Consider the following 23,577-nt stretch of genomic DNA (forward strand, 5'->3'; position numbering starts at 1 on the left):
TTTCATTCTAATTTTGTTGATTTGATTCTTCCCTTTTTTTCTTGATGAGTCTGGCTAAAGGTTTGTCAATTTTTTTTTCTTCTCAAAGGGCCAGCTTTGACTTTTATTAATCTTTACTCTTGTTTTTTCATTTCTTTTTCATTTATTTCTGCTCTGATCTTTGTGATTTCTTTCCTTCTGCTAATTTTGGGACTTTTTTTGTTATTCTTCTTCTTTTTCCAGTTGTTTTAGGTGTAAAGTTAGGCTGTCTATTTGATGTTTTTCTTGTTTCTTGAGGTAGGATTGTATTGCTATAAACTTTCCTCTTAGTACTGCTTTTGCTGCATCCCATAGGTTTTGAGTTGTCATGTTTTCATGGTCATTTGTTTCTAGGAATTTTTTTATTTCTCTTTTGATTTCTTCATAATCTTTTCATTATTTAGAAATGCATTGTTTAATCTCCATGTGTTTGTGGTTTTTACAGTTTTATCTTGTAATTGGTATCTAGTCTCATAGCATTGTGACCAGAAAAGATGCTTGATATGATTCAATTTTTTAAAATTTACTATGTTTGATCTGTGACCCAAGATGTGATCTATCTTGGAGAATGTTCCACGTGCACTTAAGAAGAAGGTGTATTCTTCTGCATTTGGATGGAATGTCTTGAAGATATCAATGAGCCCAATCTTGTCTAATGTATCATTTAAGACTTATGTTTCCTTATTAATTTTCTGTTTTGATGATCTGTCCATTGGTGTAAGTGGGGTGTTAAAGTCTCCTACTATTATTGTGTTACTGTCAATTTCTCCTTTTATGTCTGTTGGTGTTTGTCTTATGTATTGAGGTGCTCCTACATTGGGTGCATAGATATTTACAATTGTTATGTCTTTGCTTTGGATTGATCCCTTGATCATTATGTAGTGTCCTTCCTTACCTCTTGTAATAGTATTTATTTTAATGTCTATTTTGTCTGATAGGAGGATTGCTACTCAGGCTTTCTTTTGCTTTCTGTTTGCATGGAATATATTTTTCCATCTGCTCATTTTCAGTCTATATGTGTCTTTAGGTCTAAAGTGGGTTTCTTGTAGACATGATATATATGGGTCTTGTTTTTGTCAGTCTGTGAGAAAATCATCAGCCAGTCTGTGTCTTTTGGTTGGAGCATTTAATCCATTTACGTATAAAGTTATATGTTCCCATAGCTATTTTCTTAATTGTTTGAGGTTTGTTTTTGTAGATATTTTTCTTGTATTTCTTGACTATATAAGTCCCTTTAACATTTGTTGTAAAGCTGGTTTGGTGGTACTGAATTCTCTTAACTTTTGCTTGTCTCAAAAGCTTTTTATTTCTCTATCAATTTTGAATGAGATCTTTGTCAGGTATAGTAATCTTGGTTGTAGATTTTTCCATTTCAGTTCTTTAAATATATCCTGCCATTCCCTTCTAGCCTGCAGAGTTTCTACTGAAAGATCAGCTGTTAAACATATGGGGTTTCCCTTGTATGTTACTTGTTGCTTTTAATATTCTTTGTGTTTAATCTTTGTTAGTTTGATTAGTATGTGTCTTGGGATGTTTCTACTTTGGTTTGTCCAGTATGGGACTCTTTGCACCTCTTGGATTTGGTTGACTATTTCCTTTCCCATGTTGGGGAAATTTTGTAATCTCTTCAAAATTTTTCTCATATCCTTTCTTTTTCTCTTCTTCTTCTGGTGCCCCTATAATTCAAATATTGATGCATTTAGTAGTGTCCCAGAGGTCTCAGAGTCTATCTTCAGTTCTTTTCATTCTTTTTACTTTATTCTGCTCTTCAGCAGTTATTTCCACCATTTTATCTTCCAGCTCACTTATCCATTCTTCTGCTGCAGATATTCAGCTATTGATTCCTTTTGAGGATTTTAATTTCTGTAATTACACTGTTTGTCTCTGTATGTTTATTCTTTAATTCTTCTAGATCTTTGTTAATTGATTCTTACATTTTCTCCATTTTATCTTTAAGGTTTTCAATCATCCTTAAACTCATTCTTCTGAATTCTTTTTAAGGTAATGTGCCTATGTCCTCTTCATTTATTTGGACTTGTGTGTTTCTAGTTTGTTCCTTCATTTGTGCAGTATTTCTCTGCCATTTCATTATTTTTTTTAAACTTACTGTGTTTGAGGTCTCCTTTTCCCAGGCTTCAAGGTTGAATTCTTTCTTTCTTTGGTTTCTGCCTTTGTAAATTTGGTCCAGTGGTTTGTATAAGCTTTGTGTAGTGTGTAACTTTTGCTTGCATTCTGGTGGGAGGAGGTGAGTTGTATTTTCTTTTTTTTCCCTCTGATGGGCAGGGCTGAGTGAGGCAGTAATCTTGTCTGCTGATGATTGGGTTTGTATTTTTGTCTTGTTTGTGGTTTGGATGAGGCATCCTGTACAGGGTGCTACTGGTAGATGCATGATGCTGGGTCTTGTATTCAAGTGGTTGCTTTTGTGGGAGTTCTCACTATTTGATACTGCCTAGGGTTAGGAGTTCTCTAGTAGTCTAAGGTCTTGGAGTCAGTGTTCCTACTCCAAAGTTTCAGGGCTTGATCTCTGGCCAGGAACAGAGATTCCACTGGTGGTTTGTTATGGCATTAAATGGGATTAAAATAAGTACCCCAAAACAAGAAACCAAAGACTAACCCCAGACAAATGGCAATTATAAAATCAGGCAAATAATAATTAAAATTATGGAATATACACACATACATGTACACCCATAAGCAAAATCAAAACGGTCCAACAAAAATAAAGTCCAAAAGATTGACCTGGCCAACAAAGGAAACCAAAAATGATATCTACCTGTTAAGAACAAAACTCACCAAAGCACAAACTAAAAAACAAAACTAAAGCAATAATAAAGCAATGAAAACACAACTAACAAGTTTGGTGAGAAAATGAAAGAAAAGAAAGAAAGAATAGAAATGCAAAGTTAAATAGAGGTGAATAAAGAAGATTTATATATATTAAAGATTAATTGCAAGGGGAGAAGAATAGTAGGAAAAGAAAACAAAGGTAAATGTAGAAAAAAACAAGTTTAAAAAATTTAAAAATTAAAGAAAGAGAAAAAAAGGAAAACCCTATAGAACTGCAAAAGGCCAACATAGAGGCAGAAGTTTATAACATAAATAAAAAGTGTGATTGAAAAAAAACTCAAAAGTTGAAACGGATTTTATCGTGTTAATAAAATTGACAACCACAACGGGGGTGGGGGAAGGAAAAAAAATCCAAAAGAAATTACATAGCAAGTCAAAATATAAGAATAATAAATGTTTTTCTTGAGTCTCTGCTGTCAGCATCCTTTCCCTCGAAGGGAGTCACAGTCCACCTTGCCTTCCTAGGATGACTTCCAACACTGTGCTGGTCTCTGGACCTGCTGTGAGGGCAGCTCAGACTCTAATCTGTTCCTCCTCCTGTGTTTTCTTGCCTCCAATGTCCACAACTATCAGAACTAGTGCATTTTCTTTTGTGAGAGCTCTCAATGTCCTTTTATCTATTCCATAGACACTGCTGCTGCTGCTGCTGCTGCTGCTGCTGCTGCTGCTAAGTTGCTTCAGTCATGTCCAACTCTGTGCAACCCCGTGGACTGCAGCCTACCAGGCTCCTCCATCCATGGGATTTACCAGGCAAGAGTACTGGAGTGGGTTGCCATTGCCTTCTCTGTCCATAGACACAGAGTCTGCCTAGTTGATCATGTGGATTTAATCTGCAGCTTGTACAGCTGGCGGGAAGGTTTTGGGTCCTCTTCCTTAGCCACACTGCCCCTGGGTTTCAATTATGGTTTTATTTCCACCTCTGCATGTGAGTGGTCCACTGGCGTTTGCTCCTGAGACTGCTCTGGAGGACTTGGGTTTCCCCTGTGAGGGCCAGGTGTGGAGGTGGTGCAGCTGCTTGAGTCGCAGGGGCCTCAGCAGCACCAGGTACTCAGGAGAGTTGGAAATTAGGGCAGCAGGAAATATAGTGCTCTGAAAGGGTATGGCAACCTGCTCCAGCATCCATGCCTGGAGAACCCCCCTGACAGAGAAGCCTGGGAGGCCATAGTCCACAGGGCTGCAAAGAGTTGGACACAAGTGTAGCCACCCCCTGGCATAGACTCAAGATTTTTTATGCCTGTGGCAGCTCTGCCTCAGTTAGGGTTGAGCATGAAGGTGGTGCAGCTGCTTGAGTTGCAGGGACACTGGTGGCACCAAGGGTACAGGGACATGGACTGTCTCAGCTACAGAAGTTATGGCCCTATCAGGGTCTTTTTTTTCCAGCCTCTGGCAGCTGGTGATCAGAAGGCCTCTTTGGCTAGTCTTTCTCCATTGCTTCACCTGTTCAGGCACTTAGAAGGCTCCCTTCTGAGGTCATTCTCTGTTGTTTGGTGCATCAGGCACATAAATTGGCCCCCCTGGCTGGGGTCCTACTCTGTTGTTCCACTTGTCAGGCACTTAAAGGGCCCCCTGGGTAGGGTACTACTCTTGTTCTGCTCATCAGGTGCTTATTGGTTCAGGCTCTCTCAGCTGCCTGTGCTGACATGTGGGAAGAGAGAGCTATGGTGATGGTTCCACCCCTTATGCATGACTCAGCAGTATCGCCTTGCTTCCATGGCTGCCTGGCTTTCCTCCACAGGCATTTCCCTCCACTGTCTCCTCCCTCACGTCCCCTTGGTCCATCTCCCAGCAGTCAACAGCAGCCCTCACCCTGGGATTGGTCCACAGTCCCTACGCTCCAGCTCCCAGCTGCTGCGCCTTCTAGGGGACCTGCACCCCTGTCCCTGGCTATGGCGAGGATTGTCTGATTCTCATTCTATTTAGGCTGTCACAGATCAGCTGCTTCATTCAGTCTCAAATATTTCTCCTCTGACCCAGATAGTTGCCCCAGTGTGTGGCTCAGACCCCTGCCCCCACCCACCAAGGGCAAGTCCAGACCTACTCATGCTCCTGTTTTTCCCCCTAATTCCTTCATCCTTCTGAGTTTTGCATGGTTCTATATATTCTTTTCTGGTGGTCAGGTCCTTCTGCCCACTCTCAGCTGATGTTCTGCAAGCTCTTCTGTGTCTGAAGTTGTATTCCTGATGTATCCATGAAGAGAGATGTACTCCACGTGTACCTACTCCTCTGCCATCTTGTTCCCAGCGGCAGGCAGATTCTTAACCACTGGACCACCAGGGAAATCCTACAGCTCCATTTCTTAAGTGAGTGTTGTAGGTAACATTCTCTGTTGCCTCAGAAGACTTGCTTGGCTCCTTTCTGTGACTGAAACATAATTAAAATATTGGAATCTTTACCTTCCCCATCTTTTCTTGCAGGTAATGTTTGACTTACCAAAACAAGCTGGATGTTGAAGAGGACACAGATAGCATACATGGTATCTTTGAGGCCAAGTTGATTGGCACTAGTTAAACCCAAAGAAGGCTACGTATGGGGCTTCCCAGATGGTGCTAGTGATAAAGAATCTGGCTGCCAGTGCAGGAAATGTAAGAGAAACAGGTTTGGTTCCTGGGTTGGGAGGATCCCCTGGAGGAGGGCACAGCAACCCACTCCAGTATTCTTGCCTGGAGAATCCCATGGAGAAGAGCCTGGGAGGCTATATAGTCCATAAGGTCGCATAGTCGGACACGACTGAAGTGACTTAGCACACACACATGCACAAGGGTATGTAGAATGAGTGGCTGAGTCACATCCAGACCCACAGAAAAAAGATAAAATTTCTAGAAAAGACTCTCAAGGACAAAGACTAACCTAGAGATGAAGGTCTTGGACTCATTTCTCCAGCTTTTCTTACAAATGACTCCCACCACTTTTTTTGGAATACAAGATTTTCTTTATGTTGATTAGAAGGAACTCAAGTCCAGGGCAGTTGAAATGTTCAATCATGGCTATGTGTTTTTACAATAAAATCTCAGTGAAATTTTATGCTCCTGTGAGTGTGTCTTGAAATGATGAATTTGTTGCTTGTTCTCATTGAGTTTCTGAAAATTTCTCCAACTAGACTGGTCTTTTTGTTCTCTACTCTGAAAAGGCCTAGGGAAGCCATACCACTGGGACTCTAATAATGGTACTATATTTAATAAAATGAAATTTAACAATATGTGTGAAAGGGTATGACAGATTCTAAAATCTAAGGTGATAATTATAGTTATTATTTATTAATCAGCCACCTTTCATAAAGCTTCCACTCGGTACCAAAATATTTGTTAAGTAAGGGACTTTAACCAGTGTATTTCTTATCTATATTCTTGAACTTGAAAAATAGGAACAACAAGTACTATTTTACAAATGAGGAAATTGGGGCTTATAGAGGTTAAAACAATCTACCCCCAACTTACTCATAATTATTTCACAATGATTAAAGAATATTATTTGCATGCACGTTGTATGAAAGTGACTGCCACTGAGCCACTTACTAATTTTGACCATCATCTGTGTATACACACAGATAATTTTAATATTGTCATTTCAAAAAGAACAGTGCAATTCTCCAATGGCTTTTTTTTAAAAAAAGAATAATCTTCCCAACCTCTTCCCATTTTCTTTTTGCTTGATCCAGTTGGATCCCATCCTATGACTTAACAGTTATTTCTATCCTGCCCAACTGTTTGAGTCTTACTTACACAAGCTCAGTTCAGAGTCCAGCTGAATTCCTAGCAGAATCAGGCTTATTTCTATCTGGCAGCTTCAACTGTAAAATTAACAAAGCACTTTTTATCTTTCTCTTAAGTAATAGAAAGTTTCCTTTATTTTTAAGCTCTCCATACCTCCCAGAAACCCACAAAGTTTTGTAAATTTTTACAAAATTTTCCAAAATTTTTCACAAAAGCCTTTTATAAGTATTGGCCAGACTCAGTAAAGTAAGTAACCGACTTGTCACAACGTTGTTCATTTGTCTGGACTTGTTGCCCACCCACAAGACCACAGAGTGGTCTAAATCTAGGAACTCTCTTCAAGACAACACTGATCCAAGTCAGGAGAAGTTCCAGCAGGATAAAGTTATGTTAGGGAGACCTGTCTGTGCTGCTATTCAGAATTCTGAGAGTTCACTGCTTATTTTAAAAATGTGTCCCATAGGAGTATAACTTTCTTATTTCTTTTATACACATTTGAAATAGTATATTATGGCTTTTAGTCCATAGGAGGGCAATGTTGAGCTACAGGAAAATCCTTGCAGTTTTTTTTTTTTTTTCAAAAGAACATATAGAATGGATTAATTTAAAAATTAATGAATTGAAACAAATTAACTAATTTAAACATACTACAAGATGATAGTTATTTAATAATATTCCCACATTGAATACTGACTGGCTTCATGTTTGTCATACTGATATTTAATTTGTAAATTGGTGTAAATTATTCTTGTCACTCAAAGCCAAACCATGGGTGTCTCTTTGGAGAAGACTGTGTTCTCCTTGTGTAGCTTTTCTTTATTTTAGATATTGGAAATGTTTAAATTATTTACCGGAGAAGGCTATGGCACCCCACTCCAGTACTCTTGCCTGGAAAATCCCAAGGACAGAGGAGCCTGGTAGGCTACCGTCCATGGGGTCGCACAGAGTCGGACACGACTGAAGCAACTTAGCAGCAGCAGCAGCAGCAAATTATTTACAAACAGAATGTTTTTTAAAAATTATTTTTGTACATGGTCTCCTGATGATAGCTCTGCTTGAAGAGAAAAGAATTCTTATAGATCATATTTCTAAACTGCTTTGACATCTTTATTTGGGTCAGAATTTGAGGTTCCCTTTAAATGCCACCATAAAGTTCTCAGGGCAAACAATTAACCAAATGTAATGTTTAGAGTTACAAAGAACAAGGAAATTAAATTTCAGCCAAATTTCAAGCTATAAAATTTGGTCATATATCAGAATTATTTTTCTAAAAAGAGCCATAAATCAACATAGCACACTATCATTTCAACCTGTATAAAAGCTAGTCTATGTTGAATTTTTAAAGCAAGTATTGTATATAGAATTTAACCGTAATTATGTGTTTGTGTGAAAACTGAAAGTGAAAGTCGCCCAGTCATGCCCGACTCTTTGCAACCCCACGGACTATACAGCCCATGGAATTTTCCAGGCCAGAATACTGGAGTGGGTAGCCTTTCCCTTCTCCAGGGGATCTTCTCAACCCAGGGATCGAACCCAGGTTTCCTGCTTTGCAGGCGGATTCTTTACCAGCTGAGCCACAAGGGAATTGTTTGTGTGAGAAAGTGACAAATTTTGTGTTGTTTTGAAGGCTTATCAGATTCTCTTAGATTGAAAAAGCAACTTCTGTCTCCTCTAAGTGTCTGTATGTCCCATTTACCAGGGCATCGTGATAGGAGTCTGATTGTTGATAACCTACCTCTCCATTTCCGGGCAGAAGCATGGTGCATCTTGTCTGTGGGTTAGTTCCTGAGTCCAAGGAAGTAGCAAACTACTGGATCAGTAACAATAAAAGCCAACATTTTAGAAAAGCTTGCTGTGTGCCAAAGACTGTTATCCAAATACTGTTATTAATTTATTTAACCCTCACAACAATGCTGCTGCTGCTAAGTCGCTTCAGTCGTGTCCGACTCTGTGCGACCCCATAGACGGCAGCCCACCAGGCTCCACCGTCCCTGGGATTCTCCAGGCAAGAATACTGAAGTGGGTTGCCATTTCCTTCTCCAGTGCATGAAAGGGAAAAGTGAAAGTGAAGTCACTCAGTCGTGTCCGACTCTTAGCGACTCCATGGACTGTAGCCTACCAGGCTCCTCCGTCCATGGAATTTTCCAGGCAAGAGTACTGGAGTGGGTTACCATTGCCTTCTCCCCACACAACAATGCTATATGTTCTATTATTAGCATCACTTACTGGATAAGGAAACTGAGCTATAGACTGAGCACATTATAGGGGTTCAAGGTCACAGGGCTTCCCAAGAGACAGAGCCAGGTACACTTTAGGGGACTTGCTCCTCATCACTACTTCAAGGTAAAAAGCAGAATGGATGGGGTCTTCTCTGATGGTCCTAAGGTAAAGAATCCGCCTTCCAATGCAGGGAACGCGGTTTGATCCCTGGAGGCGGAACTAAGATCCCCCATGCCAACCCCGCATACCACAATTAGAGTGCATGAGTGCCATAGTTACAGAGCCCACACGCTCTGGAGACTACATGCCCAGAGGACCAAGATCCGATGTAGCCGAAAATAAATTAACTAATTTAAAAAACCTCAGAGTGGATCAAAGATTAGAAGCAGTGATGCATGTGGTATTTCAGAGTAAAGGGAAAATATATGAATGCTAGGCAATATTTAAAATATTTCCTCAGTATCTTTTGTTTAATATGGTGCCTCTGGGTAGGTGTGGGTGGATGCGGGTGGATAAGAGTGCCAAAGAGGAACATCATTGTAAGACTGACTTTTTCAATCTACGGGCATGTCTTAACATTCATGATGACAAGCTTTTATTTTTGTTTATATTTTAATAATATGATAAATGGATTATAATTTCCCAGAGGGTGGAAATTGCACCTTGACAATTTTCTGTGTCTTTTGTTACATCTGATCCAATAGCACTGATATGTGAAAATGATACATTTGGAAAAATAAATAATGGATAACCAAAAAAATAATTACTCAGGGTTAAAAAGCAGGTATGTATAAAGTCAAATGCAGAAACCACTGGCACACATCTTTGGTCCATAGTTTATATCTGAGTAATATCTTTGGGGGATTTATTCTTTTTATTTACACTTAGGAAGAATAGTTTGGGTCTGAACTACTGTCTGGATAACTCACTTCAACCTTATCAGTAGGTGTATTTTTCTCTCTAGTTATTTACTTTAAGAAAGATCTCTGACTTCCCATTTAAGATAACATAAAATTTTGAACCCCATGCAAGTTTCTAAATGATTCTCATCAGCATATATGCAGAGAGATCTATTTGACTTTTTAAATTTAACATTTCTTATATAGAAGTAAGGAACACCATATACAGTAATTCTTGTGAAATTCTAGTCAAACGGTGAATTCTTACCCTAAATAGAGCATACGTTTATCCATTCTATGAAATTTAGAACTCTATATAAAAACTAGTATTGAATTTCAAGAAATTGCAAAGAGTAGTTTCTCATGGCAAAGAAACCCTTCAGGGAGGGGCAACATTGGTTCACCCCCTAGAGGGTGTGTGTGTATGTGTATGTGTGTGTGCACATGCATGCATGATAATGAAAACAAAAATAAATGCAGATTAAAACACAAAGTAAAGGATATAGATTTTACAGGAAGAAGATGAGAAAAGAAAGAAAAAAATCTGAGACTAATCAGTGAAGGAAAAGGGAAGGAGAATGGGATGGATTGTAGCAATTTGCTCAGTAATTTCCCTATTTCCTGTTCATCCTCACGCAATTAATAAAGTGTTTTAATTGAATATGTGCCACAATAGAGCCTACAGGTCATTTCAATGACTCTGCAGCTGTGTGAACACACAGGGGAGGCAGTGCTGTCACTGAACTGGTCCTGCATCTCACTGGGCTGAAAGGGTTAGTTTTCATCTCCTATCCCATCCCACCCAGCAGTGGGCACACAGACTTCCTTGGAAACCTCCCATCCTCAGGTTCCTTTCTAAGGCATGGAGAACTATGGGGGAAATGGATCAAAATTCAGGAGAAGCAGAGAGAGAGAAAGAAGACAGAAGAAAAACAAAAGATGATGGGAACTTCATTTTAAGTTTATTAGGTTGAAATTTGAATTTGGTTACACGGGAACAACTAGAGATGAAGAGATATGTGTAAAATCTTCACTACATAACATAAAATAATTTCCACTTCTGGCCTCCATACTGCATAGATGTTTATACAAATCGGTTAATAATGACTTTGAGTGAAATCAGTTTCATCATGTAATTTATTCCCAGAGGCATCGACTGAAGCTCATTCTTCTAGAAAGAAATCAATACATTTCTTGTTCAGATGTGATTGAATACAGAACCACTCAAAGCTGAATGGATCAGCTCTATGGAAGGAGTGAGAGTAATAAAACATAATTTTATCTGTTGTAATTTTACTAATTTTAGTCTAATTTCTAATAACTCAGAAATTCAGTGACTTTTCAAGGCTAATTGAAACAGCTACCGGTATCATTCTGAACAGGAGAAAATTTCACCAGAGTAAAGCAAAATAGCTGTCTGAGGAGCCCTTACAAACAGATGAGAAAAGAAGAGAACTGAAAAGCAAAGGAGAAAAGGAAAGATATACCCATTTGAATGCAGAGTTCCAAAGAGTAGCAAGGAGAGATAAGAAAGCTTTCCTCAGAGATCAATGCAAAGAAATTGAGGAAAACAATAGAATGGGAAAGACTAGAGATCTCTTCAAGAAAGTTAGAGATACCAAGGGAACATTTCATGCAAAGATGGGCTCAATAAAGGACAGAAATGGTAGGGACCTAACAGAAGCAGAAGATATTAAGAAGAGGTGGCAAGAATACACAGACAAATTGGACAAAAAAGATCTTCACGACCCAGATAATCACGATGGTGTGATCATTCATACTCACCTAGAGCTAGACATCCTGGAATGTGAAGTCAAGTGGGCCTTAGGAAGCATCACAACAAACAGAGCTAGTGGAGGTGATGGAATTCCAGTTGAACTATTTCAAATCCTAAAAGATGATGCTATGAAAGTGCTGCACTCAATATGCCAGCAAATTGGGAAAACTCAGCAGTGGCCACAGGACTGGAAAAGGTCAGTCTTCATTCCAGTCCTTAAGAAAGGCAAAGCCAAAGAATGTTCAAACTACTGCGCAATTGCTCTCATCTCACACACTAGTAAAGTAATGCTCAAAATTCTCCAAGCCAGGCTTCAGCAATACATGAACCATGAAGTTCCAGATGTTCAAGCTGGTTTTAGAAAAGGCAGAGGAACCAGAGATCAAATTGCCAACATCTGCTGGATCATCGAAAAAGCAAGAGAGTTGCATAAAAACATCTATTTCTGCTTTATTGACTATGCCAAAGCCTTTGACTGTGTGGATCACAATAAACTGTGGAAAATTATGAAAGACATGGGAATACCAGACCACCTAACCTGCCTGTTGAGAAACCTGTATTCAGGTCGGGAAGCAACAGTTAGAACTGGACATGGAACAACAGACTGTTTCCAAATAGGTAAGGAGTACGTCAAGGCTGTATATTGTGCAGCCTGCTTATTTAACTTATATGCAGAGTACATCATGAGAAACGCTGGGCTGGAGGAAGCACAAGCTGGAATCAAGATTGCTGGGAGAAATATCAATAACCTCAGATATGCAGATGACACCACCCTTATGACAGAAAGTGAAGAAGAACTAAAGAACCTCTTAATGAAAATGAAAGAGGAGAGTGAAAATGTTGCCTTAAAGCTTAACATTCAGAAAAGTAAGATCACGGCATCTGGTCCCATCACTTCACGGCAAATAGATGGGGAAACAGTGGCTGATTTTATACTTCTGGGCTCCAAAATGACTGCAGATGGTGATTGCAGCCATGAAATTAAAAGACGCTTACTCCTTGGAAGGAAAGTTATGACCAACCTAGACAGCATATTAAAAAGCAGACACATTACTTTGCCAACAAAGGTCTGTCTAGTCAAGGCTATTGTTTTTCCAGTAGTCATGTATGGATGTGAGAGTTGGACTATAAAGAAAGCTGAGCACCAAAGAATTGATGCTTTTGAACTGTGGTGTTGTAGAAGACTCTTGAGAGTCCCTTGAACTGCAAGAAGATCCAACCAGTCCATCCTAAAGGAGATCAGTCCTGGGTGTTCATTGGAAGAACTGATGTTGAAGCTGAAACTTCAATACTTTGGCCACCTGATGCAAAGAGCTGACTCATTTGAAAAGACCCTGATGCTGGGAAAGATTGAGGGCAGGAGGAGAAGGGGACAACAGAGGATGAGATGGTTGGATGGCATCACCAACTCAATGGATATGGGCTTGGGTGGACTCGGAGCTGGTGATGGACAGGGAGGCCTGGCGTGCTGCGGTTCATGGGGTCGCAGAGTCAGACACGACTGAGCAACTGAACTGAACTGAACTGAAGCTCATATACCATCTTCATGAGGGAATCTTTCTGGTTAATGCAGTTGTCCTCTGAGATAGCTAGTCAGGAAAAGTTTCTAGGAGGAAATTTGGAAAATGAAAAATGGACTATTGGCTCAGCTATCCCATAATTAAAAAATAGAGATGTTTTTAAAATGGCTATATTCTACTATTATGTCTAAACTAATGTTTATTTTAAAATAGTTTTTTATTTACTGCAAAGTTTCAGAAATGGTGTGGAGAGTTCCCACATGCACCATATCCAGTTTTTCCTATTGTTAATATATTACTATTGCAGATGAACCAATAAGGGTATATTATTAAAAACTAAATTCCATACTTTATTTGGATTTTATTAGTTCTTCTCTAACGTTCTTTGTCCATTCCCAAAGGAGCAAATTACCTTTGTCCTCATGTTTTCTTAGGTTCCTCTGGGTTGTGACAGATTTCTCAGACTTTACTTTTTATCACCTTGACAGTTTTGAGGGGTACTGGTCAGGTGTTTTGTAGAATGTCTGATATTTGGGTTTGTCTGATGGTTTTTTCAGGTTAGGTGGGTTATGGTTTTGTGGGAGGAAGATTGCAGAGGTGAAGTGTCACTCTCTGCATTATATATTAAGAGTACATTCTATCCACATGAACTGTCATCAGTGATGTTGACCTTGATCATCTGAGAAGAAAGCAGGCTTCTCCACTATGAAATAACATGTTGCCCCCACTCTGCTTCCCAAACTGTGCTATTTGGAAACAAATCCCTAAGCATTGCGAACAATTAAAGGATGAGGAATGGAACTTTACCTCCTGGAGGGTTAAATATCTACATAATTAGAAATTTTTCTGTAGGGGAGATTTTATGTATTCAATCATTTATCTCATATGGACTCATGGATATTTATTAATATTTTATACTTCATGCTACGATGCAATATTATGTTATTTGTTATTGTTGCTCCATTTGTTCCAAATTTGACCATTTGGTATCTGTGTCCTTTGGTCATATTGCCACCATTGTTTTGCCTTTTGTATACTTTCTTATTTCTGGCACTTCAGGATGCTGTGGTCTCACTTTGCTGTGTCTCCAAGAAGAAATTGGAAAATTGTATTAGAAATAAGATATGGGCACAGAGTGTACAATCAGTTTTTTTAAAGTTACATTTTATTTGTATGGGGTTGAGTTTCTGCGTCTGTCCTTCCTTTATGTTTTTTTCATGATGCTCAATTATAATCAGTGGATATTCTTGAGGATCTTTATTTCCATTTGCCATCTTGAAAAGAACTAGGAAGTATGTCATTATCCCCTGCGGATGTTAAGAATAGCTTCTATAGATTCCAGGTTAATTTTTAATTAAAATATGTGTCAGTACAGGTTGGGCTTCCCTGGTGGCTCAGACAGTAAAGAATCTCCCTGCAATTCAGGAGACTGGGGTTTGATCCCTGGGTCAGGAAGATCCCCTGGAGAGGGGAATGGCAACCCCCTCTAGTATTCTTGCCTGGAGAATTCCATGGACAGAGGAGCTAGCCCAGAGGAGTCCGTGGGGCCACAAAGAATCTGACAGACTGAAGGACTAACGCTTTTACCACAAGTTAAATAGTATTAAATTTGTTTTTTTTTTTTTTGCTGTTGTTAGTAAATGAATAAGTTTTAGTTTGTCGGAGACCATCTAACAGGACATCCTTTTAGAAGCCATGTGCTAAATTTTGTGACTAATATACAGTTTATCCCATTGTATTTTCTAATGGGTAGGCAAAGGATTCCCTGGTGGCTCAGATGGTAAAGAGTCTGCCTGCAATGTGGGAGACCTGGGTTCGATCCCTGGCTTGGGAAGATCCCCTGGAGAAGGAAATGGCAACCCACTCCAGTATTCTTGCCTGGAAAATCCCATGGACTGAGAAACCTGGCAGGCTACAGTCCGTGGGCTCACAAAGAGTCGGACATGACTGAGCAACTTCACTTTCACTTTCACTTTCAGGCAAAGGAAAGTGATAAATAGAAAATGTCAGGACTTCCCTAGTGGTTCAGTGGTTGAGAGTCTGACTTCCAATGCAAGGAATGTGGGTTAGATCCCTGGTCAGGGAACTAAGATCTCATATGCCAAGCAGCAACTAAGCTTGTGTGCAACACCTATGAGCCTGGGTACCTCAACTAGAGAGCCTGCATGCTGCAAACTACAGAGCCCACACACTCGGGAGCCTGCAGCCATAACTAGAGAGAAGCCTGTGTACCACAAAGAAATGTCCCATGTGCTGTAACTAAGACCTGATGCAGACAAATAAATAAATAACTATATATATATATATATATATATATATATATATATATATATATAAAGTCATTGTGTAGACAGTACTTGAGTGGAATAAAGTAAGTTAAAGTACACTGTAATTTTAAAATTCAAAATTTTAATTTCTCATAACATGGATGTGCTGTACTGACATTCATTTCAATAGTATATTTCAGTTCAGTCGCTCAGTAAGTCCGACTCTTTTCAAACCCATGGACTGCAACACTACAGGCCTCCTTGTCGATCACCAGCTCCTGGAGCTTATTCAAACTCATGTTCATTGAGTCCCTGATGGCATCCAATCATCTCATCCTCTGTCATCCCCTTCTCTTTCAATCTTTCAATCTTTCCCAGCAGTAGGGTCTTTTCAAATGAGTCAGCTCTTTGCATCAGGTGGCCAAAGTATTGGAGTTTCAGCTTCAACATCAGTCCTTCCAATGAATATTCAGGACTGATTTCCTTTAGGATGGACTTGTTGAATCTCCTTGAAGCCCAAGGGACTCTCAAGAGTTTTCTCCAACACCACAGTTCAAAAGCATCAATTCTTTATGCTCAGCTTTCTCTGTAGTCCAACTCTCGTATCCATACATGACCACTGGAAAAACAATAGCCTTGACTAGACAGAGCTTTGTTGGCAAAGTGATGTCTCTGCTTTTTAATATGCTATCTAGTTTGGTCATAGCTTTTCTTCCAAGGAGCAAGCGTCTTTCAATTACATGGCCTAATCACCCTCCGTAGTGATTTTGGAGCCTAAAAAAATAAAGTCAGCCAGTGTTTCCACTGCTTCCTTATCTATTTGCCTTGAAGTGATGGGACTGGATGCCATGATCTTAGTTTTCTGAATGTTGAGCTTTAAACCAACTTTTTCACTCTCCTCTTTCACTTTCATCAAGAGGTTCTTTAGTTCTTCTTCACTTTCTGCCATAAGGGTGGTGTCATCTGCATATCTGAGGTTATTGCTATTTCTCCCGGCAATCTTGATTCCAGCTTGTGCTTCCTCCAGCCCAGCGTTTCTCATGATGTACTCTGCATATAAGTTAAATAAGCAGGGTGACAATATACAGCCTTGACATACTCCTTTACCTATTTGGAAACAGTCTGTTGTTCCATGTCCAGATCTAACTGTATGCCCTGCATACAGATTTCTCAAGAGGCAGGTCAGGTGGTCTGGTATTCTGATCTCTTTCAGAATTTTCCACAGTTTATTGTGATCCACACAGTCAAAGGCTTTGGCATAGTCAATAAAGCAGAAATAGATGTTTTTATGCAACTCTCTTGCTTTTTTGATGATCCAGCGGATATTGGCAATTTGATCTCTGGTTCCTCTGCCTTTTCTAAAACCAGCTTGAACATCTGGAAGTTCATGGTTCATGTGTTGCTGAAGCCTGGCTTGGAGAATTTTGAACATTACTTTACTAGAGTGTGAGATGAGTGCAATTGTGCAGTAGTTTAGGCATTCTTTGGCATTGCCTTTCTTAGGGATTGGAATGAAAACTGACCTTTTCCAGTCCTGTGGCCGCTGCTGAGTTTTCCCAATTTGCTGGCATATTGAGTGCAGCACTTTCATAGCATCATCTTTTAGGGTTTGAAATAGTTCAACTGGAATTCCATCACCTCCACTAGCTTTGTTCGTAGTGATGCTTCCTAAGGCTCACTTGACTTCACATTCCAGGATGTCTGGCTCTAGGTGAGTGATCACACCATTGTGCCTATCTGGGTCGTGAAGATCATTTTTGTCCAGTTCGTCTGTGTATTCTTGCCATCTTTTCTTAATATCTTCTGCTTCTGTTAGGTCCCTACCATTTCTGTCCTTTATTGAGCCCATTTTTGCATGAAATATTCCCTTGTTATCTCTAGTTTACTTGAAGAGATCTCTAGCTCGGTGCTGAAGTGGCGAGTGTCCGAGAGGAGATACCCCACGTCCAAGGTCAGAGAAACTCCAGTAAGACAATAGGGACTGGAGTGGCTGTGTGGAGATACCCCACGTCTGAGGGCAAAGGAGAAGTCCCAGCAAGACAGTAGAAGTGGTGAATTCGTGTTTAGAATCAAACCCCATTTCCACCAGAGATGCTCAAAGGGCTCAAACAAAGTTTGTGCACACCAGGACCCAGGGACTCCACAGAGATTAAAACAGAACTGTGTTTGAGCCTCTCCTGTGGAGGTATGGTTTGGTGGTGGTCTTCCACAGGGACAAGGGCTCTGGGTGCAGCAGACTTTGGTATGGCGTAAGCCCTCTTGGAGGAGGTTGATATTAACTGCACCATAGAGCCACCAGAACAAACACAGGACTGGCAAAACAGACTCTTGGAGGGCACAACAGAACCTTGTGCACCAGGACCCAGGAGAAAGGAGCAGTGACCCCACAAGAGACTGTCCCAGACTTGCCTGTGGGTGTCCGGGAGTCTCCAGTGGAGGCTTGGGTCGGTGGTGGCCTGCTGCAGGGTTGGGGGCACTGAGTGTAGCAGTACATGCATGGGATCTTTTGAGGGATGTAACCATTATCTTCATTATCTCCACCATAGTTTGGCCCCAGGTAAATAGCAGGGAGGGAACACAGCTCCATCCATCAACAGAAAATTGAATTAAAGATTTACTTGAGCATGGCCCCACCAATCAGAACAAGACCCAGTTTCCCCATCAGTCAGTCTCTCTCATCAGGAAGCTTCCATAAACCTCTTATACTTCTCCATCAGAGGGCAGACAGAATGAAAACCTCAGTCACAGAAAACTAACCAATCTAATAACATGGACCACAGCCTTGTCTAACTCAGTGAAACTATGAGCCATGCCATGTAGGGCCACCCAAGACAGACAGGTCGTGGTGGAGAGTTCTGACAAAATGTGGTCCACTGGAGAAGAGAATGTCAAACCACTTCAGTATTCTTGCCTTGAGAACCCCATGAACAGTATGAAAAGGCAAAAAGATAGGACACTGAAAGATGAATGCCCCAGGTTGGTAGATGCCCAATATGCTACTGGAGGTCAGTGGAGAAACAACCCAGAAAGAATGAAGGGATGGAGCCAAAGCAAAAACAACACCCAGTTGTAGACGTGAATGGTGATGGAAGCAAGATCCAATGCTGTAAAGAGCAGTATTGCATAGGAACCTGGAATGTTAGGTCCATGAATCAAGGCAAATTGGAAGTGGTCAAACAGGAGATGGCAAGAGTGAATGTCGACATTTTAGAAATCAGCAAACTGAAATGGACTGGAATGGGAAAATTTAACTCAGATGACCATTATATCTACTACTGTGGGCAAGAATCCCTTAGAAGAAATGGAGTAGCCATCATAGTCAACAAAAGAGTCTGAAATGCAGTACTTGGATGCAGTTTCAAAAATGACAGAATGATTTGTTCGTATCCAAGGCAAACCATTCAATATCACGGTAATCCAAGTCTATGCCCTGACCAGTAATGCTGAAGAAGCTGAAGTTGAAGGGTTCTCTGAAGACCTACAAGACCCTCTAGAATTAACACCCAAAAAAGATGTCCTTTTCATTATAGGGGACTGGAATGCCAAAGTAGGAAGTCAAGAAACACCTGGAATAACAGGTAAATTTGGCCTTGGAGTACAGAATGAAGCAGGGCAAAATCTCATAGAGTTTTGCCAAGAGAATACACTGGTCATAGCAAACACCCTCTTCTGACAACACAAGTGAAGACACTACACATGGACATTACCAGATGGTCAACACTGAAATCAGATTGATTATATTCTTTGCAGCCAACGATGGAGAAGCTCTATCCATTCAGCAAAACAAGACCAGGAGCTGACTATGGTTCGGATCATGAACTCTTTATTGCCAAATTCAGACTTAAATGGAAGAAAGTAGGGAAAACCACTAGACCATTCAGGTATGACCTAAATCAAATCTCTTATGATTATACAGTGGAAGTGACAAATAGATTTAAGGGACTAGATCTGATAGACAGAGTGCCTGATGAACTATGGATGGAGGTTCGTGACATTGTACAGAAGACAGGGATCAAGACCATCCCCAAGAAAAAGAAATGCAAAAAAGCAAAATGGCTGTCTGAGGAGGCCTTACAAATAGCTGTGAAGAGAAGCAAAAAGCAAAGGAGAAAAGGAAAGATATACCCATGTGAATGCAGAGTTCCAAAGAATAGCAAGGAGAGATAAGAAAGCCTTCCTCGGTGATCAGTGCAAAGAAATAGAGAAAAACAATAGAATGGGAAAGACTAGAGATCTCTTCAAGAAAATTAGAGATACCAAGGGAACATTAGTATATTTGGATAAGCAATAATATTGGAATCATTATCAATAATTCTGTAGGGGTCCTTTAAGTTGTTAGTCAACCCCAAGTTTCACAGCACTCTTTTCTTTTTTTTTTCTTTACTATTCATAGCACCTACCAGTCAGGACTGGCTAGGCCAGCGATTTTCAAAAATGTGGTCCCCAGACCAGCATCATCAGTATCATCTGGGAACTTGTCAGACATGTGGTCTGTGTCTTACCAAAATCTCTAGGTGATTCTGATGTATGCTGCAGACTGGGAAATACTGGACTCCAAGTTATGCTACAACCCCAAAATTTAATAGCTTAAAGCATTAAAAGTTTGTATATGACTCCAGCTACATGCCAGCAGTGAGGCAGCCAGGAAGACAGAAGACGCTTTACAACATCTGTTTCTGTGGTAACGGCAGCTGGAAAGTAAAATACACACTGGCTCTTAAAGCCTCTTCTGGGAAGTGACACTTTCTTCTCCTCATAATTCTTCAGACAAAGGGAGCCTCTCTTGGCCACTCAACTTCAAAGGGTGTATGAGGTAGTGCCTTCCTACCAGGCATCACAAAGGATGGAAAGATAGATTTATTTAGCAAACATGGTGAATATCTACTATAGTATTGGGTATCACATTTTTTCCAATAGAAGTATAATGGGATTTGCATATGTAATTAAAATTATCTAGTATTCACTTTAGAAAAGTAAGAAAAAGTAAGTTAAATTAATATTAATTATTTAATTCAACATATCCAAAGTAGTATCATTTTGACTAGAATCAGTATAAAATTACTAATGAGATGTTTTGCTTCCTTTTTTTTCATCCAAAGTCTTAGAGGTCTGGTGTGTATTTTGCACGCATAACACAGCCTCAGTTTGAACTAGCCCAGTTTTAAGTGCTCAATAAATATACGTGACTGGAGAATTTCAATTTGAACAACATCTCGAGTATGTCAAGACAATATCTGCCACATAGTAGGCATTCCACAAGCCTGTGTAAAATGCTGAATGATTGCAAACCATAAATCTTTTTAAAAATAGTTTTCCCTCTTTATCATACTACTGTATTTAGGTCTTGGTGTTCTTGTCAAATTCTGTCCCTTTGTGAATTTCTACTACTTTTTAAGGCACATTCTAAATTTCAGGGATGTTTGTGATAATTAGATTTCAAAACTTTTATTAGAAAAATTATTACAAGTATTTTTTTTTATATATCTTTATCTGTTTGCTGTGGCTGTCTAGTTTTACATCTTAATCTATGATTTCTTGCTATCTTTCTTGTGTAACATTTTTGTGTGTTTGGGGACAACAGGGCTTTTCAGAATTATGTCAAATTTAAGCTGAGCTTAAAGGTTGAGCATATGACCTCCACCCAAATTGATGTTAAAGTGTGAGGATTAAATGCAAAAACAATTTTCAATTAAGTAGGAAATGCTGAATTATAGCTCAAAGGCTCAGGTTTATGTTCAATAAAACTGTGTGATATAAAGCTGTTCTTTATTGCCATGACACCCTCCTTTTTAGCTTGCATATTCCAAGATGTAAACTGGCTGCTTAGTCTTTGAGAAACTTGGACACAACATTAAAAAAAATACAACATTAAATTTCTGAAATACTATTTTTCCTTACTCCAGAGCATCCCTCCACTCAATCCCCATGGCCTCCCACTGCTCCCTATCCACCCCTCCAACCTATGGCCTTCCCACATTCCTCATCACCTTTGCCAGCTTCCTAGGCTACTATTAAGGAATATATTTGCCAAAAAAGTATTCATTTAGTATGTTCAGCATTGTCTTATAATACCAGCCATGAGGTCCAGTGATTTGATAACTGAAGACTATTTTTTGGGCTCCAGAATCACTGCTGATGGTGACTGCAGCCATGAAATTAAAAGACGTTTACCCCTTGGAAGGAAGGTTATGGCCAACCTAGATAGCATGTTTAAAAGCAGAGACATTACTTTGCCAACAAAAGTCCGTCTAGTCAAGGCTATGGTTTTTCCAGTGGTCATGTATGGATGTGAGAGTTGGACGGTGAAGAAAGCTGAGCACCGCAGAATTGATGCTTTTGAACTGTGGTGTTGGAGAAGACTCTTGAGAGTCCCTTGGACTGCAAGGAGATCCAATCAATCCATCCTAAAAGAGATCAATCCTGGGTGTTCATTGGAAGGTTTGATGTTGAAGCTGAAGCTCCAATACTTTGGCCACCTCATGCGAAGGGTTGACTCATTGGAAAAGACCCTGGTGCTGGGAAGGATTGGGGGCGGGAGGAGAAGGGGACGACAGAGGATGAGATGGTTGGATGGCATCACTGACTCGATGGACATGGGTTTGGGTAGACTCCAGGAGTTGGTGATGGACAGAGAGGCCTGGCGTGCTGCAATTCATGGGGTCGCAGAGAGTCGGACATGACTGAGCGACTGAACTGACTGAACTGAACTGAACTTATGCAATACCAACTCTTCTTCAGAAAGTTCCTAAAGGACACATTTATAAAAAATCTTTATATTAAAAAGAGTTTAACTTATGTGGTACTTTGTTTCTGGGTTGTGTAGAAAAAATAAAGGCCCAGTGGTTTGGTAAATCATATCTTCTCATGGATACACTCAATAGAGGAGAAGAGTTTGGTTTTTTGTGGATACGACTTGTGTTTTAAAGGGGAAAATGATCTAAGTATTCTACATGAGAATGTAGATCATGCTTCTCTAACCACAGGGCATGTGGTTGGTGAGTGCCCCCAGCTTCTGGCCTCAGAAACTCATCCTTTGCCTTTGTGCTCATCCCACACTTCCCACACTGCTACCCTGGTGGCTCAGCAGTAAAGAATCCACCTGCCAATTTAGGAGACACAGGAGACACATAGGAGATGTGGGTTCAGTCCCTGGGTTGGGAAGATCCCCTGGGGAAGAAAATGGCAACCCACTCTAGTATTCTTGCCTGGGAAATCCCATGGACAGAGGAGTCTGGCGGGTTACAGTCTATGGGGTTGCAAGAGTCAGGCATGACTGAACAACTAAACAACAACACACTTCACATGGGCTCTTTGCACCCAATGATGGAGCATGGCAGATACGGATGCTGAAGCACAAAGATTTCTGGGAGTCACAGAACTGTCCTGATAGTCTGCTCTGGGGGAGGACACCTTGATGGATTAGCCAGAATTTCCCTAGACACTTCCATCCAACCATTTTCATCTTTTTCTTTTTATTTGGAGTCAGACTTGTTTGTATCTGAGGGCTCCTCCACATTTGTCTGGCTATCTCCCTATTTTCTTTCATACAGACATTTTCTTGGACAAAATCCTTTTACATTAATCCAGTCTTGGCATCTGCTTCTTGGAGGACCAGGACGAATATAAGTCTTTTGGATTCCCTTAGATTTGGCTTTTGAAAGAGAGTGTCACCTTATCAGAGCATGGTGGTGGAGCCTAAGCAGTGGGAGGAGGGTGCCCTGTGGGTGCTGGTGGCCTCGGAGGTGGCAGGATGAAGGAGTCAGGGCAGGGTGAGAAGAGAATTGGCAGAAGAGAGCAGTGGTTGTTGCAGGGGCTCAGAATTAGGCATTAGAATCTGAGGGAAGGAGAAGAGTCCCTGGGGTTGAAGGGCAGTAGTAACACTGGGACATTTGTTGTGTATGAGGGGAATTGAGCCAAAAATAAAGGATAATGAGAACCATGTCAGAAATGGAAGTTACAGATATGGAAATTGAGAACATTGTATAAGACCTGTGGGTTGGGGAACAAATGGTAGATGTGATGGTTTTCAATGTGGAAGTGAAATGTATGCATATAAACCATACATGCTCCTCAGCTCTGTCTGGGGATAACTCCTTGATAATAATGGGCATAGCTACCACCCAGATGTTGGTTTCTATCAAACGTTATTCAAAAAGAAACTGGAACTCCTAGAGGAAATAAATGGCTGTTTCTGGGACTAGAGAATGGAAAGCACAAGATGAGCCTGGAACATTATTTTGTGCCAGAAAGTAAGGAATTCTCAAAGAATGATGGGATTACATCAGAAACACATAGGAGTCAACTTCAAAACTTTCCTGC

The 23,577-nt window shown here is 40.3% G+C and overlaps 2 long non-coding RNA genes across 2 annotated transcripts in view; both read left to right on the plus strand.

Annotated features, from left to right (window-relative positions):
• The window catches only part of LOC145539799 (uncharacterized), a 38,712-nt gene extending 32,828 nt beyond the window's left edge, over nt 1-5,884 (plus strand). Inside the window, exons 5-6 of the long non-coding RNA XR_014077964.1 lie at nt 4,983-5,165; nt 5,280-5,884. This is a non-coding gene — a long non-coding RNA (uncharacterized LOC145539799). The remainder of the gene's footprint in view (nt 1-4,982; nt 5,166-5,279) is intronic.
• Nucleotides 5,885-15,385: 9,501 nt separating this feature from the next.
• On the plus strand, nt 15,386-21,016 carry LOC145539220 (uncharacterized). Its single transcript, XR_014077641.1, has 2 exons — nt 15,386-15,675; nt 17,816-21,016. It is a non-coding gene; the product is annotated as an uncharacterized LOC145539220 (long non-coding RNA).
• Nucleotides 21,017-23,577: the final 2,561 nt, after the last annotated feature.

The sequence above is a fragment of the Giraffa tippelskirchi genome, chromosome 2 (genome assembly GCF_054371585.1).
Source record: "Giraffa tippelskirchi isolate mGirTip1 chromosome 2, T2T-mGirTip1v1.2.pri, whole genome shotgun sequence".
Taxonomy (NCBI): domain Eukaryota; kingdom Metazoa; phylum Chordata; class Mammalia; order Artiodactyla; family Giraffidae; genus Giraffa; species Giraffa tippelskirchi.